The 17,293-nt window shown below is 38.2% G+C and overlaps 1 long non-coding RNA gene across 2 annotated transcripts; it reads left to right on the forward strand.

The window, feature by feature from the left end:
• The first annotated feature begins 120 nt into the window (after positions 1–120).
• On the forward strand, positions 121–4,215 carry LOC140625678 (uncharacterized). 2 transcript variants are annotated; one of them, XR_012025012.1, is made up of 5 exons: positions 121–183; positions 876–1,096; positions 1,651–1,698; positions 2,584–2,681; positions 4,048–4,215. It is a non-coding gene; the product is annotated as an uncharacterized lncRNA (long non-coding RNA). The 2 variants fall into 2 exon arrangements; XR_012025010.1 differs by lacking the exon at positions 4,048–4,215 and adding an exon at positions 2,773–4,032.
• Positions 4,216–17,293: the final 13,078 nt, after the last annotated feature.

Below are 17,293 nucleotides of genomic sequence, written 5' to 3' on the forward strand. Positions count from 1 at the left end.
TACCATAGTGCTGTTTGTAATAGCAAAAACCTGGAAACAGCCCAAATGCTTGTTGACCAAAGAGTGGATAAATAAACTATGACATAATCACCTGATGACACAATGGGACATTATGGTGCAGTCAAAACAAATGAAGCTACATGCAGCAGTACGCATGAATCTCAACAACACAATTGTGACAAAGTAAGTCCCAGAAGACAATTTTAGCATAGAACCATTTTTATAAAGTTACACCCTTTTTTAAAAAAAAGGAATAATGTGCTTTCTAGGAATCCATATATTCTTAAAATATGATTTTAAAAACTTGTAGGTAGAGAACTAATAAGCACAAGGTTCAGGGTGGTGATTTCCTTGGAGGAGAGGAAAAGCACTGGGACAAAAGTAGATGGAAGTAGATTTAAGTTATTGCTGACATTTTAATGCCTTTGGGGTTATTTTGTATGTTATTAATGAAAAGATACATACCTCAACAAGCCAAGGAGGGCCGTGTATTAACAAATGAAGACAGTATGTAATGAGCCAAGGATTAACATCAATCTAATTCTGTGTGCCTGAGATTTTTAAAATCCATAGTCAATGAGACACAGCTAAAGATGCCTGGAGAACAGAAGGGTAATTGAAATTACAGAGACAGAGATAAGAGATGGAATAGGGATCAGCAGGGAGATACAACAGTGCACCTGGGTGCTCAGTCAGTTAAGTGTCTGCCTTCAGCTCAGGTCATGATCCCGGGGTCCTGGGATCCAGCCCCACATCATCAGGGCTCCCTGCTCAGCAGGAAGTCTGCTTCTCCCTCTCCCTCTGCCCCTCCCCGCCCCAGTCATGCCCTCTCTCTCTCTCTCAATCTCAAATAAATCTTTTTATTTTTTTTTAAGAGTGAAATACAAAAGGACAGTTGGGATTTGGAGACTAGGATGAACAGGTGAAATACACATCTATTAGGCATTCCAGAAAGCAAAACGGAGAGATGCAAGAGCATGATTTAGAGAACAAAGGGAGGGAGGGAATGTTCAAGGCCATAATGGCTGAGGATTTCCCAGTATTGAAGATAAACATAAGACCTTGGATTAAAGAAATATACCAAGTTCCAAACAGGGTAAGTAAAAGGAGATACTAAAACATTTAGTAGTGATTTTAAAGGGCATCAAAGATGAAAAAAATCTCACCAAAGATGAAGAGAAAACTTAAAAATGAAGAGAAAACTGACTAAGCCAACCAGGTGCCTCTCAAAGCACTAAAATCTTGACTGCAATAAATGATTTGGGGTCTATGTGACCAAGACTCAGAATATCCGATGGGGGCCTTTTACTCAAAGCTTTATAAATACAGCACAAAGGGTTAGATGAAAATGACTAGCTCCATACAACTAGAGAATTATATATAATATACTATCCTTTAAAAATTAAGATTATCTCGGGACACTTGGGTGGCTGAGTGGGTTAAGCATCTGCCTTCAGCTCAGGTCATGATCTCTGGGTCCTGGGATTAAGCTCATGAAGGAGCTGGTGAAACTCAGCCTGGTGTTTCCCAGCTTTGTCAAGATCCTCTCCTTTCTTTCTCCTGGCACTGCCTTGCCTGGTAACCCTATTCGGGGCCCTACGATGACCGTCCACGGTACTCTGCACTGGACTTGGCATTTCCTTATATTAGATGGTCGACCAGTTGCAAGAAAATGACCCTTTTCCTGTCTGCAATTCCGTAAGTCCTCAATTTAAACACAAACATAACAATTATATTTTTATAGCTCCAGTTTGTGATCCTATTTTGGAATTTCACACTTAGGTGCAGTGTTGGAACATAGGAAACTTAACTTCTGGTGTGTTCTTTGTATGACCCCACAAATGGCTTCTTTCTCCCCTGATTTTCAAAGTGTTGGTGGAATAAGTTCTATGGGGGGTGCCCTTGACTTCTGTCGGGATATAATTGGCTCTCAAGTTGAGTACCACCCAGGTTGAGCCCCACTGTAGAGCAGTCACTGGCTGTTCCAACTAATATATGTACTGTCTCAGCACCAGGAGAACTCTAGAAGGGGTGCAGAATTACTTATGTAGTGTGGCACAAGGACCCAGCCCCAACACATCCCTCCCATCCAATATCCTTTACTCTGCTTCTTCTGACCAAAAATCCCTGCTACTTGAGTCAATGGGGGACAGGACCACCTTGTAACTTTACAAGTATACCTCAGAGATACTGCTGGTTCTGTTCCAGACCGTGGCAATAAATAGAATATTGCCATAAAGTGAGTCAAATAATTTTTTTGTTTCCCAGTGCATATAAAAGTTGTGTTTACGTTGTACTGCAGTCTCTTAAGGGCGCAAGACCATTATGTCTAAAAACCAATGTAAATACCTTAATTAAAAAATACTTTATTGCTAAAAAATGCAACCATCATCTGAGCTCACTGTGAGTTGTAATCTCTTTGCTGGTGGAGGGTCTTGCCTCAATGCTGGTAGCTGCTGACACTGCAGGGCGGTGGTTGCTGGAGGTTTGGGGAGGGAGGAGCATGGCAAATTCTTAAAATAAGACAACAATGAAGTCTGACCTGTTGACTGACTTTTCCTTTCATGAACCATTTCTCTATAGCTTGCACTATGGGGCACAAGAGGCCTAGCTTTCAGCCTGTCTTGGCTTTTAAGATGTTTTCCCCACTACACTGAATCATTTCTAGGTACCAATTTAAGGTGAGAGACACATAACTTTTTTTTTTCACTCAAACACTTAGAGGCCATGAGAGGGTTACTAATTGGCTGAATTTCAATATCGTTGTCTCAGGAAATAAGGAAGGCCAAGGAGAGGGACAGAGATGCAAGAATAGCCATTCGGTGGGCCGGTCTGAACGTAACATTTGTTGATTAAGTTCACTGTCTGACATAGGCGTGATTTATGGTGCCCCCCAAACCATTACAGTAGCAACAGCGAAGATCCCTGGTCACCATAACAAATATAGTGATGATGAAAAAGTTGGGAATATTGCAAGAATTATCAAAATGTGACACAGAGACATGAAGAGAGCAAATGCTATTGGGAAAATGGCACTGATAGACCCTCTCGATGCAGAGTTGCCGCAGACCTACAATTTGTCAAAACAAAACAACATAAAAACCCCACAGTATCTGCAAAGTGCAATAAAATGAAGCACAGTCAAATGAGATATGTTTGTGTATTAAATCCTTCTTAGATGCCATTTAAACTTGCCTTTTACCCCAAGGCTGATAGAAGCTGAAGTTTTAGCAACTCTAAGCCCCTTTAAAGATTGATTGATTGATTTGATTTGATTTGATTTTAAACAGAGAGAGAGCATGGGGGGGAGGGAGCCAGAATTTCAAGCAGACTCTACGTTGAGGACAGAAACAGAAGCAAGGCTTGATCTCACGACCCTTAGATCATAACCTGAGCCTAAACCAAGAGTCAGACGCGTAACCCACTGTACCACCCAGGGGCCCCTAAACCCCTTTAGAAGAGATGATTCTAGGGAAAAAAAGGTTCTGTAATTCTGTACAGTGACAGGTGTAAACGAGATGTATTGTGGTGTTCATTTGCAAATATCCATGCATTACGTTGTATACCTGCAACAAATATAACGTTGTATGTCGTTTATACCTCAATAAAGAAATAAAGAAAAGAGATGAACACATCATAAAATCCAAGCTTAGAAAAGACTTCAGAAAGAATCTATTCTGGCTTAACGTTTTGGTTTACAGGTAGAGGAACTGAGGTCTGGACAGGCAAATGATGTATTATTCCTTTCACATATTTTTGAATTTCATTTTCTAATATTTTGTTAAGGATTTTTGAGTTTATGTTCATGAGGAATACGGCTCCAGTTTTCTTGTACTGTCTTTGGTTTTGGTATCAGGGCGATTCTGAATTTATTAGACTAAAATGAGGCGAAAGGTGTTCCCTACCTTTTGTATTTCCTGTAAAATTTGTGTTGAATTCATAGTATTTTTCCTGTAACCGTTTGTTTGAATTCTTAGATGAAATTTTGTGGGCCTGGGGTCTTCATTACGGGAAGATTTTTAATGACACATTCAACTTATTTAAAAGTTACAGAGCCGGGATCCCTGTGTGGCACAGCGGTTTAGCGCCTGCCTTTGGCCCAGGGCGCGATCCTGGAGACCCGGGATCGAATCCCACGTCGGGCTCCTGGTGCATGGAGCCTGCTTCTCCCTCTGCCTGTGTCTCTGCCTCTCCCTCTCTCTCTCTCTCTCTCTCTGTGTGACTATCATAAATAAATAAAAATTTTAAAAAAAAGTTACAGAGTCATTCAGATTTTCTGTTTCTTTTTGTGTCCATTTTGATGATTGGTGTTTTTTAAGGAACTTGTTAATGTCATTAGGTCATTAAATTTATCTCAATAAAAGTATTTGTAGTATATCTCACTATTCTTGTATCATCTCTAGTACTTTCGTGATATTCTCTCTTTCATTCCCAATATTGGTTATTTATGTCTTTTCTTTACCATTCTAGCCAGAAGTGTACCAATTTTATAATTTTACCAATTTATTAATCTTTTCAAACAAATCACTCCTTGTTTCACTTGATTTTTTTTTTTTTTGTACTTCATTAACTTCTACTTTTTTTAATGGTTTTTTTTTTCCCTACACCCAATTGGGGTTTGTACTCATGACCCCAAGATCAGGAGTTACATGCTCTTCTGACTGCCAGTCAGGCGCCCCATTTAACTTCCACTTTCTATTGTTTCCTTTCTTCTATTCCCTTTGAGTTTAATTTGCTCTTTGCTTGCTTTTAAAATGGAAGCATAGGTCCATTCACGTCTTCTTTTCTAATATAAGTATTTAAAGCTAAATTTCTTTGTAAGTGCTGCTTTAGTAACATCCCCACAGACTTTTATGTGATGTTTTCATTTTCATTTAATTAAAAATTTTTTTTCTAATTTCTTCTGTGATTTCTTCTTTGGGCCCATCGATTCTTTAGAAATATGCTGTTTAATTTTCAGGTATTTGGGGGATTTTTCAAATACCTCTGTACTATCAAATTGTAATTTCAATTCTGTGTTCAGATAGTGTAATTCCAGCCCTCTTAAATATATTAAGAAATGTTTTATAGCCCAGCATATAATTGATCTTGGTGAATATTCCATGTGTACTAAAAAAAGGATGTGTATCCTGCCACTGTTGGATGTATTGTTTTAAAAATGTCAATCCGAAAAAAATTAAAAATAAAAAAATAAAAATGTCAATCCAGTCAAGTTCGTGGCTAGCCCTCTCAGGGCTCCCACATGCTCAGTGATTTTCTGTTTACTTGTTCTGTCACTGAGAGAAGAGCCCCCAACCATAATTGTGGATTTACCATTTCTCTCTTCAGTCTGTCAGATTTTGCCAAATGGATCTTGAAACTCTGTCGTGAGGTGCATAGATATTTAGAATTATGCTTTTTAAAATCTAATTTGCACCATTATAATTGTGAAACATCTCTTTTTATCTCTGGTAATAGTCCTTTGTCCTGAAATCTACTTCGTCTGTTATTAATATAACCAGCCCAGCACTCCCATGAGGAATGTGTGCCTGGGATCTATTTCTCCAGGCTTTTAGTTTGAACGTCCTTTTTTATTTTTTTTTAAAGATTGATTTATTGATTTTAGAGAGAGAGTGTGTGCGTGAGTGAGCAGGAGGAGGGGTAGAAGGAGAGGGGGAGAGAGAATCAATCCTAAGCAGACTCCTCCCTGAGCCCAGAGCCCTAGCCGGGGCTTGATCTCATGACCCCGAGATCCTGACCTGAGCCAAAACCAAGAGTCAGACGCTCAACTGACTGAGCCACTCAGGTGTCTCCTTTTTAAAAATAACATTATATTGAGCTATGACTGGCATATAAAAAGCTGTATATATTTCATGTATATGACTTGATGCTTTTGGACAGAAGTTTATACCTATGAAACTTGGTCTGTGCCATAAACCTATCACTTCCAGGTTTCCTCCTGCCCTCTACATTATTATTATTATCATTATCATTATTGTTATTCTGTGTTACAGTATTCTTACAAACACTTAGCCTAAGATCTACTCTCTAAGCAAATTCTAAGTATACAGTATTACCTGTAGGCTCTGTGCTGTATAGTAGGTCTCTAGGTGCTGTTCACCTTATATAAGTGAGACTTTATGCCCTTTGACTACTACCGGCCTGCTTCCTCCTCCCTCCACCCCCCCCCTCCACCCACAGGCTCTGGCAACCACCATTGTAGTCTCTGCTCCTATGAGTCTGATTATTTTAGATTCCTTATGTGCACGATATCGTGCCCTTCGGTGTGTGGCTTGTTTCACTTAGCATAACGTCCTCCAGTTTCATCCCTGTGGTCACAGATGACAGGATTTCCTTCTTTTCTAAGGCTGAATGCTATTGTAGGCATACTGTATATTGTAGGTGTGTACTACATTTTCTTTATCCATTCTTCCTTCCACGGACATTAGTTTGCTTTCATGTCTTGGCCACTGTGAATAATGCTGCAGGGAGCATAAGGGTGCAGATATCTCTTTGGGATCTTGATTTCAGTAACATTTTTTTCTTTATATTTGAGTACATTTTGTTTGTATTTGAGTACATTTCTTATAGGCAGGATATCCTTGGGTCCTGCTATTCTAACAAGCCTGACAACTTGTCTTTTATCTGAACCATTCAGACTTTTGGTCATTAGTGCGGGACACTAGGAGGGGAGCACGTTAGTACCTCTGTCTCCTAGCACTTGCCCATCTTTCCTGGTCTATATATCAATGTTCCCAACACTTGATTTTTATCCTGAGAGTTTCTCAACACATAGGACATCCAGGTGCTTTAATCCAACCTGCACTAATTACAATACTTGTCTTTTCCTGGATGTACTGGGCCCTCAAAGGCCTAAAGAACATAGCGATGGATTGCTCCAGCTGAGCACATTCTTGCATCTGTCCAGTGCATGGGAATAGATCCTAGCCTGAGTTTCTCAAGGTAAAGAGAGGCTATGCTTCTAGCCAGTTATGTCCCCTCTGGCAAGTCCTTGACATTCTGGATCTTGCTGCCCTTGACTATAAAGTGAGGAGATTACACCAAAGGACCTCTAAAACCTCTCTTAGCTCTCATCTTTTATGAGGCTCTTAATTCTTCTTGAGGATCATTATAGGCCAATAGCAGGAAACACAAACTAGAAAGTTCTGGAATTAGCTAAGAAAAGTGCTACAGAGCCACTAGTGGGACTATGAGTTGGGCCTCATCTGCCCCACTGCCCCTAGGTTTCCATTTTCTAGACTTTGACTTAGTGGCATCTGTGACAGCAGGCTCTTGCCAAGGTCGTTTGAGGTTGACACCAGGACATCCCTAGAGATTGGATGAGTTGAGCTCAGTATCTCCTTCCTCTACTTCTCACCCTATCCCTGCCCTTTGTCCCACCAGAACCATGCATTCAGTTGTTGAAAAAAGTCATAGGAAAGCAAGTATACATGTTCCTTAGGCTTTGAGTTAGAACCCTTTGGAGAAGCCAATTACCCAATTATCTTTAGAGCTGCATTTTCTAATATGATAGCCTCTGGTCACATGTGTCTACTGAGCCCTTGAACTATGGTTAGTTCTAATTGAGATGTCCTGTAAACATGAACTACACACCAGATATATTAGACTATTAGTATGAAAAAGTATCTAAGATATGTCATTAGTAGTTCTTATATTAATAGCATGTTGAAATGATAATACTTTTTATATATCAGGTTAAAATATAGCATTAAAATTAATTTCTCCTGTTTCTTTTTACTTTTTAAATAAGACTACTAGAAAATTTTAAACTATTAGTATGGCTCACTTTAGATTCCTATTGGACAGTACTGCTCTCTAGAGTATCAAATTTAATAGCTTTTAATGATAATAATAAATCTATTTAGAAAGGGAAATATCCTGTAATTGGACACTCATTATTCATTATGTAACTTCAGCTAACTCTATTGATTTTTTTTCATTCCTTTCTCCCATAGAATTAAAAGAAAATTGATCAAGACAAAGTGAATAGGGGCACCTGGGTGGCTCAGTTGATTAAGCGTCTGTCTTGGGCTCAGGTCATTGATCCCAGGGTCCTGCGAGTGAGCCTTGTCCCTGCTCTATGGGGAGCCTGCTTCTTCCTTTCCCTCTACCTGCTGCTCCCCCTGCTTGTTTCTCTCTCTCTCTCTCAAATAAATAAAAAAAATCTTTTTTTTTTTTTTAAAAAAAAGACAACGTGAACAAATCATTTCATTTTTTTTTTTTTTTTCAAATCCCTGGATATTGGCCGGTGGAGGGCGGGGGGAGTGATAGCAGGATGCTGGATAAGATAGCAGAGACTGAGCCTTTGGAGAAGTTTAGATTTGTTTGTTATCTAGGACAGGGAAATGTGGCCAGGAGCCAGTTGTTCATCTAGAAAATGAATTGCAAATGAGCCTGTATACATCTATAGCTTCCCCATCTGCACTTATGCTGAAGTTAAAGACACACATGACACATTTAATTGACTGTTGTATGTCAGTATTAGGCAGTTTTCCTCTTGGTTGTGTTTTCTCTATTATTATTATCATTGGTATTGTCTCTTCTTCCCTTTTTGTCTCTTGCAAACTTTGTGAATCAGATGCTTGTTTCCCTCACACTGCTGCTGCTTCAGAAATAACAAGGCTTGCAGGAAAGGAATCTGTAAAGGAGATTTACGTTCTGAAGTGTTATGGAGGTTGAATGTGAGGGAGATGAGGTATGGGGTAGGGACCCAGAGTATGACTTCTGTGTCCAGAAAGAGCTCTTAGAATGGCAAGTATTGGCTGTCTTTCATTTTGTTCAGAAACAAGGTCTTGGGTGAACATAAACTCTTTGGGGAGCAGGGAATGTCAATAGTGCATAGTTAGCTGACACCATCTCCTCCTCTTCCTCTATGGCCCCATGAGTTGTTCACTCCTTCATTACAAACATGCAGATCAAGTTAGGCAGGGGCTCACTGGGTCCAGAAGGAGAGAGCAAGCTACTGGTCGCTACCTAAACCTTTGAGTATTCTATGGGGTCAGAGTTATGAGAGTTCTCAACAAATCAATGCCTACAGGCAGAAATGAACCACCCTTGGTGAGAAGCCAGTCTTTGCTCGGATTACTACCATATTCCCCAGGAACTATTGTGAGGGCTTGTGATGTAGTTGCTCTGCTTGCAATGTAGCCCACTCTGAACCACCCATTACAGTGTACTCAGAGGGATCTTCTGAGGGATCTTGTCATATCATACTTGAAACCCTTCAAACAACCTTATATAAGTTTTAGGGGAAAGTGTGAAGTTCATAACATGTCTGACAAGGCCTTCCACATCTGGTTCTTTCCTATTTCTCTCTCATTATCTCTGACCCTATACTTCCAGCCTCCATTAAGCTACCTTTCCCTCTTCCTCTGGCCTTTTCTGACATTATTTACCTGTATATGTTCAGTTCAATTTTATAGGCACTCATTCAGCATGTATTATGTCTCAGGGACTGTTCTGAAGCCACCAAGATGAAGAGGACAAGTGCCCTCAACAGGCTTGTAACACCCAAAATGTTCTTTCCTGTTCATCCAGCTGATGAACAGCCAGTCATCTTGAGGCTCAGTCTGTGTCACACCAGCTTTACTGGCTTTTCTGGCCTTGCCAAGACAGAACTGCCCCTGTGCTTATTTCTACAATATCTAGAACAGTACTGCACAAAGGATCAGTCCACTATGAGGTAAGGAGCTTGTGCCAGAATTTAAGACAACGTACAACTTCTTTTACTGAGGAAGCCTTAATTTTAAAATGTCAGCTGAACTAAACAATGTATTTAATGATGCTGGCCAGTAATAAACACTTCTGAAGACCCACAGTTGGTGGATGAGCCCCAGAAGGAAAGAATTAGGGACACCTGATGGCTCAGTGGTTGAGCATCTGCCTTCAGCTTAGTTCGTGGTCCCAGGGTCCTAGGATCAAGTCCTACATCAGGCTCCTTCCAGGGAGCCTGTTTCTCCCTCTGCCTGTGTCTCTGCCGCTCTCTGTGTCTCTCATGGATAAATAAATAAAATCTTTTAAAAAAGGAGAGAATTTTTTAAAAGGTAGAACCTTGAATATATAGTTGCTGATAATTTGGAAATTAAATAATACCAGAGAGTTGAAGCTGATAGTCAACAAAGAAAATAAGGTGTAATCCTGAAAAGTAGTTCATAAGAAGACAGAAAATAAGGGGGAAAAAAAAGAAAGAAGGAACAGATGGGTAAATAAAAAACAAATAGCAATATTATAGAGTTAAGCCCAGCCAAGTAAATAAATATATTAGGTGTAATTTGTCCAAACAATTCAGTTAGAAGATTGTCATATTGGATTAAAAAGGAAGACCCAACTATACACTGCCTGCAAGAAACCTACTTTAAACATAAAGACACAAATAAGTCAAAAGTAAATAAATTACAAAAGATACACCATACTAACACTAACGAAAGTAAAGTTGAAGTGAGTACATTAATATCAGACAAAATTGATTTCAGAGCAAAGAATGGTACCAGGATAATGAAAGTCATTTCACAATGGCAAAGATTTATAAAGATTACATCAAATCCTAAATGTTTATTCCCCTAATAACAAAGCTTTAAATGTGAAGAAAAAACTGATTGAATTTCAAGAGCAATAAAAAAGTTTACAATTGTACTTGAAGATTTCAGTGCCTCTCTCAAAAATTGATGGAAGAAGTAGCCAGGAGATGAGTAAGAATAGTTTTGACAACACTTTCAACTAAGCTGTCCTAAACATTTATAGAACACACCATCTGACAATTCTGAAGCATATGTTCTTGTTGACATTTACCCTGATGTATAATATAGTGGGCCATTGATATACTTAAAAGGACTCAAGTCACAATTTTCTGACTACAGTGGAATTAAATTCAAAGTCAATAACAAAGTTCTCTGGAAAATCCCCAAATGTGGAAACTAACTAATGGACTCCTAAATAATCTGTGGGGTAAAATAGATCAAAAAGGAAATTAGAAAACATTGGGTGAAAGTGAAAAAAACAATATGAGTAGAGGGCAGCTAAAGCAGTACTTGGCGGGAAATAATTAGTACTAAATGCCTACATTAGAAAACAAAGATCTCTAATTATCTCAGCTGCTATCTTAATAAACTAGAAAATGAAGAATAGCATTTTGGGAAGTAGAATTCACAGATAAATAAAATAAATAATGAAAAAAAATAGATAATGATCATGTGGAGTTTAAACCAGGAATGCAGAGTTAGGTTAACATTTGAAAATGAATCAATATAATTTACTGTATTGATAGATTTTTTAAAACCGTATGATCATTTCAATATATGCAAAAGAGCACATTTATTGTACATGTTATTCCTCAGTGAGGTGGCTAGGGTTAGATCATACAGGATCTTGTAAAGACTCCAGCTTTATCTTTGTTCCAGTGACATGAAATGCCATTGGAAGTATTTCAAGAGAAGACGAATATAGTTTCTATTTAGATGTCAATGAGATCACACTCACTGCTGTATTGGGGATAGACTTGCGGAAGGGGGTGAGAGTTGAGCAGTAGAGGCTCCATTTGGGAGGCATTTACAATGATGCATGTGATTGATGGCAGTGGTTGGGTAGTGGAGGTGATGAGAAGTGTTAGGATTCTGGATTCTATTTTGAAAGATTGAGTTGATTGTGAGGTACATTAAAAAAAGAGTCGAGTCAAGGATGATTCCCATGTTTTTGTCCTGAGCAAATGAAAGGATGGTGATACCATTGACAATGATGGTGAAGACTACAAGGGAGTGAGTTCGGGGAAGGGAAGGTACTGGAGATCAGGAAGTCGATTTTGCACATCTTAACTTTGAGATGTCTATTGGACGCTCAGTGGAAATGTTAAGTAAGTGTAAGAAATACAAGCCCAGAAGGTAGGCAAGAGGTCCAAGCTAAAGTCTGAAATTTGACAGTCATCAACTAGTAAATGATATTAACATGACAATGGAGGATAAGGTCATCAAGAGAGTGTAGGCAGAGAAGAAGCCTAAGGACCTCTTGCTTGCATGGGCACCCAACATTTGGAAGTCGGGGAGATGAAAGCCCCCCTCCCTTGGGATGTTAGTCCTTAGTGTATGCCGGGCACTGTGACAAGCACTTTGCACCTTCTAGATCATTTAATGCTCAACCTGTAAAGTACTATTATAATAATATTCCCATTTTATAGACTATTGAAATTGAGAGACAAAGTTTAAGTAACTTGCTAAAGATAAGAAATATTGTAAGAAAAGAAACAAACAGTATTGAAGAAAGACCAAAGAACTCAGACATGTAGAGATGAGCACCGAGAAAAATTGATTCACACTCTATCCAGGCAAATGGGATGTGCAGATAGGGCTGCTTATATTACATCTTTTTAAGAATAAAATTCATGAAAAAGAAAGAATAAAATTCATGGCAACTATGCCAAGAAGTTAAAGCAAAAATAGAAAGGAAGAAACATAATGTAAATGGGTAACAGAGGATCCATTCTAGAAGATAATATAGCCCCAAGAAACAGCAGGAAAATCTACACTGAATGTTTTGAACTTAGAAAAAAATAAGGAAAATAAATTATTTGAGACAAAGTAATCAGATGAGAAAATGAAATGAGATGAAAAAATGGTCATAACAGAACTTTAAAAAAAACCGAGGAGCAAAATAACAATTACGGAGTTAATAAACAACTTTGGAACAGCAAGAAACAAAATTAACATATCTAAATACTAAATCCATCACAATTTGGAAGAACTTGGGATAAGTCACAGAAAATGCACAGAAAAAAAACAAAATTGAAGTGGTTAGGAGGAAGATAAATTTGTAGAGGAGAACGTTCCAATATATGGTTATTCGTGTCCCCAGAGGAAGTACTACAACACATTAAACAGGAAAATTATTTACTAATATTTTTAGAAAGGAAGAAAGAACTGTGTCAGGAAATTAAAAGAGATACATTGGGTTCTGGGGAAAAGTGATAGAAAATGCTCAACTCTGAGACATGTCTTAATGCATCTGCTATACTTCAAATGAAGTAAGAGGAAAAGGTCTTGTGTACCTAAGAACAAAAAGTAATTTACTGATACTGGTGGGAGGCAAGGTGGGAGAGGGCAATGAGCATTGAGAATCTGGCAGCATTTAATGCAAGAAGACGGTAAAACAATGTCCATAAGGCTCTGAGGAAAAGAACATGGGACACAAGAACTTTTCACCAGACAGGTTACTGTGAATCAGAGCCAGGAGACAATGTGAAGCCTAAAAAGCTCAGGGAACATAATATCCATGAGCCCTTCTTGCAAACAAATGAAAATGAAACACATTCAACCAAGAGATGAATCAAATCAGTTCAGAAATGGAAAAGTACTGCCATCGGAATTCTTCTTAGAGAGGGAACTTCCCTTAGGAAAAAATACTTTGATAAGCTTCCAGGGGTAATAGAGTATTTCCCACCTTCACAGACTTTTCCATATCTCTATATTATCTCTACCGGTATTTACTTAATATGTTTCTTTAAAATCACTCATGACTCAATTTAGATTCATTTGCTTATAAAGGAAAGTTGCTGTTATAGGCCTAAAAGAAAAATTGGCATTGCTTACAATAAATAGAAGATAGCCAAGCATGAAAATAAATTCAGTGAAGCCCAATGTTATTAGTATCTCACCGGATCCTATTGCCCGCTCTCAGAGCTGAGCCTAAATCCTGCTTTTTCTTCGATAAAAGGGAGATTTACGTTACAGGTTATATGCTTATTCCCACCAAACTAAGACTTTCTTTTTGACTAATTCACCTTACTAATAAACAGAGTGTGACATTTCAGTATGTGATTCAATTTAAATGAACGCCATGTCCTTCTATCACCTTCAGGCTCTGCTTTTGCGGAGCACAGGTGGAGGATGAGACCCTGGAAACACAGCAAATAAAAAATCATTGTGCTTAGGACCATGAGAGGAAGCTGGTTTTGCTCTCCTACAGGGAGAGCTGAGACGCTATAAAGGGAAAATGAGCCCAATGCGTGTCTTAGTTTCCTAGGACAAATCACCACATAATGAATGACCACAAACCTGGCGGCTTACAATAACACATATTTGTTCTCACAGTTCTGAAGGCCAGAAGTCCAAGAATCAAGGCGTTGGCAAGGTTATGTTTCTTCCAAAGACTCCAGGGAGGTGGTTCCTTCCTCACCTTGTCCAGCTTCTGGAGACTCCAAGTTTTCCTTAGGCTTGTGACTCAATAACTCCAATCTATCTCTGCCTGTCTTTATGTGACCTTCTCTTTCTCCCTCTGTGTCTCTCTCCTGGGTGTTTTATATAAGGACATTTGTCATTGAATTGAGGCCCACGTGAAGTGCCAGGTGATCTCATCTCAAGATTCTTAGCTTAATTACATATACAAAGATCCTTTCTCCAAGTGGGGTCCAATTTATAGGTTTCAGAGGGTTGGAGCATACATATGTCCCCTGGGGGGGTCATTGTTGAATGAACTACTGTGGGAAAGCAGATAAAACATCAGTGAGATGCTTTAGGGACAACTGACTGGCTCAGTCAGTGGCACATACAGCTGTGCAACTCTTGGTCTCAGGATTATGAGTTTGACCCCACATTGGATAAGGAGATAACTTAAAGAATAAAATCTTTTAAAAAATTTAAGAGTCAGTGAGATGCTTTTAAGATGGGAATTTATTAGGTTGAAATTCCCTGATGGTTAATCAGCAAAATGGTATTTGAGCATGTGGATGTCAAATGCTCCATTTGAAATTATTTAAATTGCTAGGACATAAAATCCTCTTTTTTTCCCCTAAATTTTCTGTCTAGCTATTGCAACCACACACCCATACACTCTACATTTTATTTTATTTTATTTTATTTTTTTACACTCAACATTTAAACTCTCCTATAATATTTTTCTCAAGGTATGTAGGTATGTATTTTTCTCAAGTGCACATGTTTAAGTAGATCATACTCTTCCTTTTATGAAATGCTATCATTATTGGTTCTTTCAAGACCCCATTTTGTCTTATTCGGTTCCCTTTTTTGCTCAACATTATATTTTTGAGAAATATCCACATTATTACATATATGTCAAGTCTATTTTTTCCAAATTCTAGACAGTATTCCATTATATACATATAAAGCATTTTATCTCTACTAGTTTCCCCTAGATGAGCCCTTAAGACATCTCTAGTTCCTTGCTACCATAATCGGCACTGTGACAAACTTACTCTTGAGGTCTCCTTCTGCTCTGTACTCATGTGTGAGCTTTTCTACTATGGAATTGCTTGGTATATGCTTGATATAGGTATATGTACACTTAAATTCAAGAAAACTAGCTCTCCAAAATGTCTGCACCAATTTATACTTCTACCAGAAGGGCATTAGGGTTTCCATCCTACCAGCACTTATTATTACATGGCTTCATGTAATATATAGTTACAAAATTACATATGTATTATCATGTAACAATAGAGACCATGGTGCCATATACTACTATGCTTGTATAGTAAAGATAGTCTTTCAAGATGCTGGGCAACTCTCAGTCAGCCACAAGGGCCAACAATCAATACACTTAGAGCCATTCTGTTTTTCACTTTTAGTAGAATTTTCAATAAATTACATGAGATTCAATACTTTATTATAAAATAGGTTCTGTGTTAGATGATTTTGTCCAAGTGTAGGCTACTGTAAGTGTTCTGGCTATGTTTAAGTAGGCTGAGCCTGCCTATGATATTCAGTAGGTTAGGTGCATTAAATGCATCTTTGATTTATATTTTCAAGTTACAATGGGTTTATTGAAATGTAACTCCATCGTAAGTCAACTATCTGTACCTATTGGTGAGTCAAGTTTCCTTTTCTGTGTGTTACCTATGCATATGCTTTTCCTAGTTTTCTTTGGGTATCCATATTTTTCTGGTTGATATGCCAGATATTAATTTTTTGTTACTTTTAGTCATAGAAAATATCTTCTAGTTTATCAGCTTCCTATTCCTTTGTTGAACAGAAATCTTTCATTTCATTTTAATGTGTTCAAATAACTCTATTTCTCTCTTAATGTGTTGTGTTTTGGGAGTCCTTCCTCCATCCCAATGTCAAAAATGTATTTTAAATTTTCTCTCATTAGCTTTGTAGTTAGACCTTTTTTATTGGATATTTATTCCATGTAGAATCCTTACTTTCTTATATATATAAAGTAGGAACTCCAATTTACCTTTACTATATAAAGAGCAAACGTTCCCAGCACTATTAACCAACTAACCTATTCTAGTGTTTTTAATTTTTTGGCAAAGATTTGCCAGATGGGAAAATGGGTATTCATAATCTACTGGTGGGAGTCTAAATTGATAAAAAAAATATTTCGGGAAGGATATTTGGAAATACTAAATACCCTTGACTTGTGACTACAGTCTTTATTAATTTCTGTCAAAAGAATATAACCTCTGGAGGGGGCACCCAGCTGGCTCAGTAGGAAACTACTGTTTAAGACTCTTGTTTAAACTAACTATTGTTTAAACTCTTGTTTAAGAGTCACATATTCTCGGGGTTATGAGTTCAAGCCCACACTGGATGTAGAGGTTACTAAAAATAAATAAAAACTTAACATAAAGAATAACCTAGGGAAAAAACTGCAGCAATGCCCATGCAGCCAGAGGATGCCAGATAAAGGGATAGGCTACTCAACTTTGACATGTAAGGAAATTTCTATCATATCACAGACTGACCACAGAGATAATGGGATGGAAACTCCAGTGACCACATGCAATAAGAAATACAGTCATTGCAAATAGCATGGAAAAGTCACTGGACAAATGGAGGGCCAAGGCCTCAAAAGCAATCCTAAGAGGAGTAGAAACTGATTTTCAGAGTCACCACACTCAAAATATCAACTTCTCAACAAAAAATTATAAAGTATATAAATATAAAGTATATAAAGCTCATTCAATGAAAAAAAGAATTTGATAGAAACTATACCCGAAGAAGCCCAGATATCAAAATTACTAGTCAAAGACATTAAATCAACCCTTGTAACTATACTCAATGAGCTAAAGGAAGCCATGGATCAAAAACTAAAGATTAAGAGAGCAATGTGGGAACAAGTAGGGAAAGTCAACAAGGAGATGGATATTATAAAAAGGAACCAAGTGAGACTCAGGAGCTGAAAAGAGTAGTAACTGAAACAAGAATTCACTATAAGAATTTAACAGCAGGGGATCCCTGGGTGGCGCAGCAGTTTGGCCCCTGCCTTTGGCCCAGGGCGCGATCCTGGAGACCTGGGATCGAATCCCACGTCGGGCTCCCAGTGCATGGAGCCTGCTTCTCCCTCT

The sequence above is a fragment of the Canis lupus genome, chromosome 3 (genome assembly GCF_048164855.1).
Source record: "Canis lupus baileyi chromosome 3, mCanLup2.hap1, whole genome shotgun sequence".
In the NCBI taxonomy this organism is placed as follows: domain Eukaryota; kingdom Metazoa; phylum Chordata; class Mammalia; order Carnivora; family Canidae; genus Canis; species Canis lupus.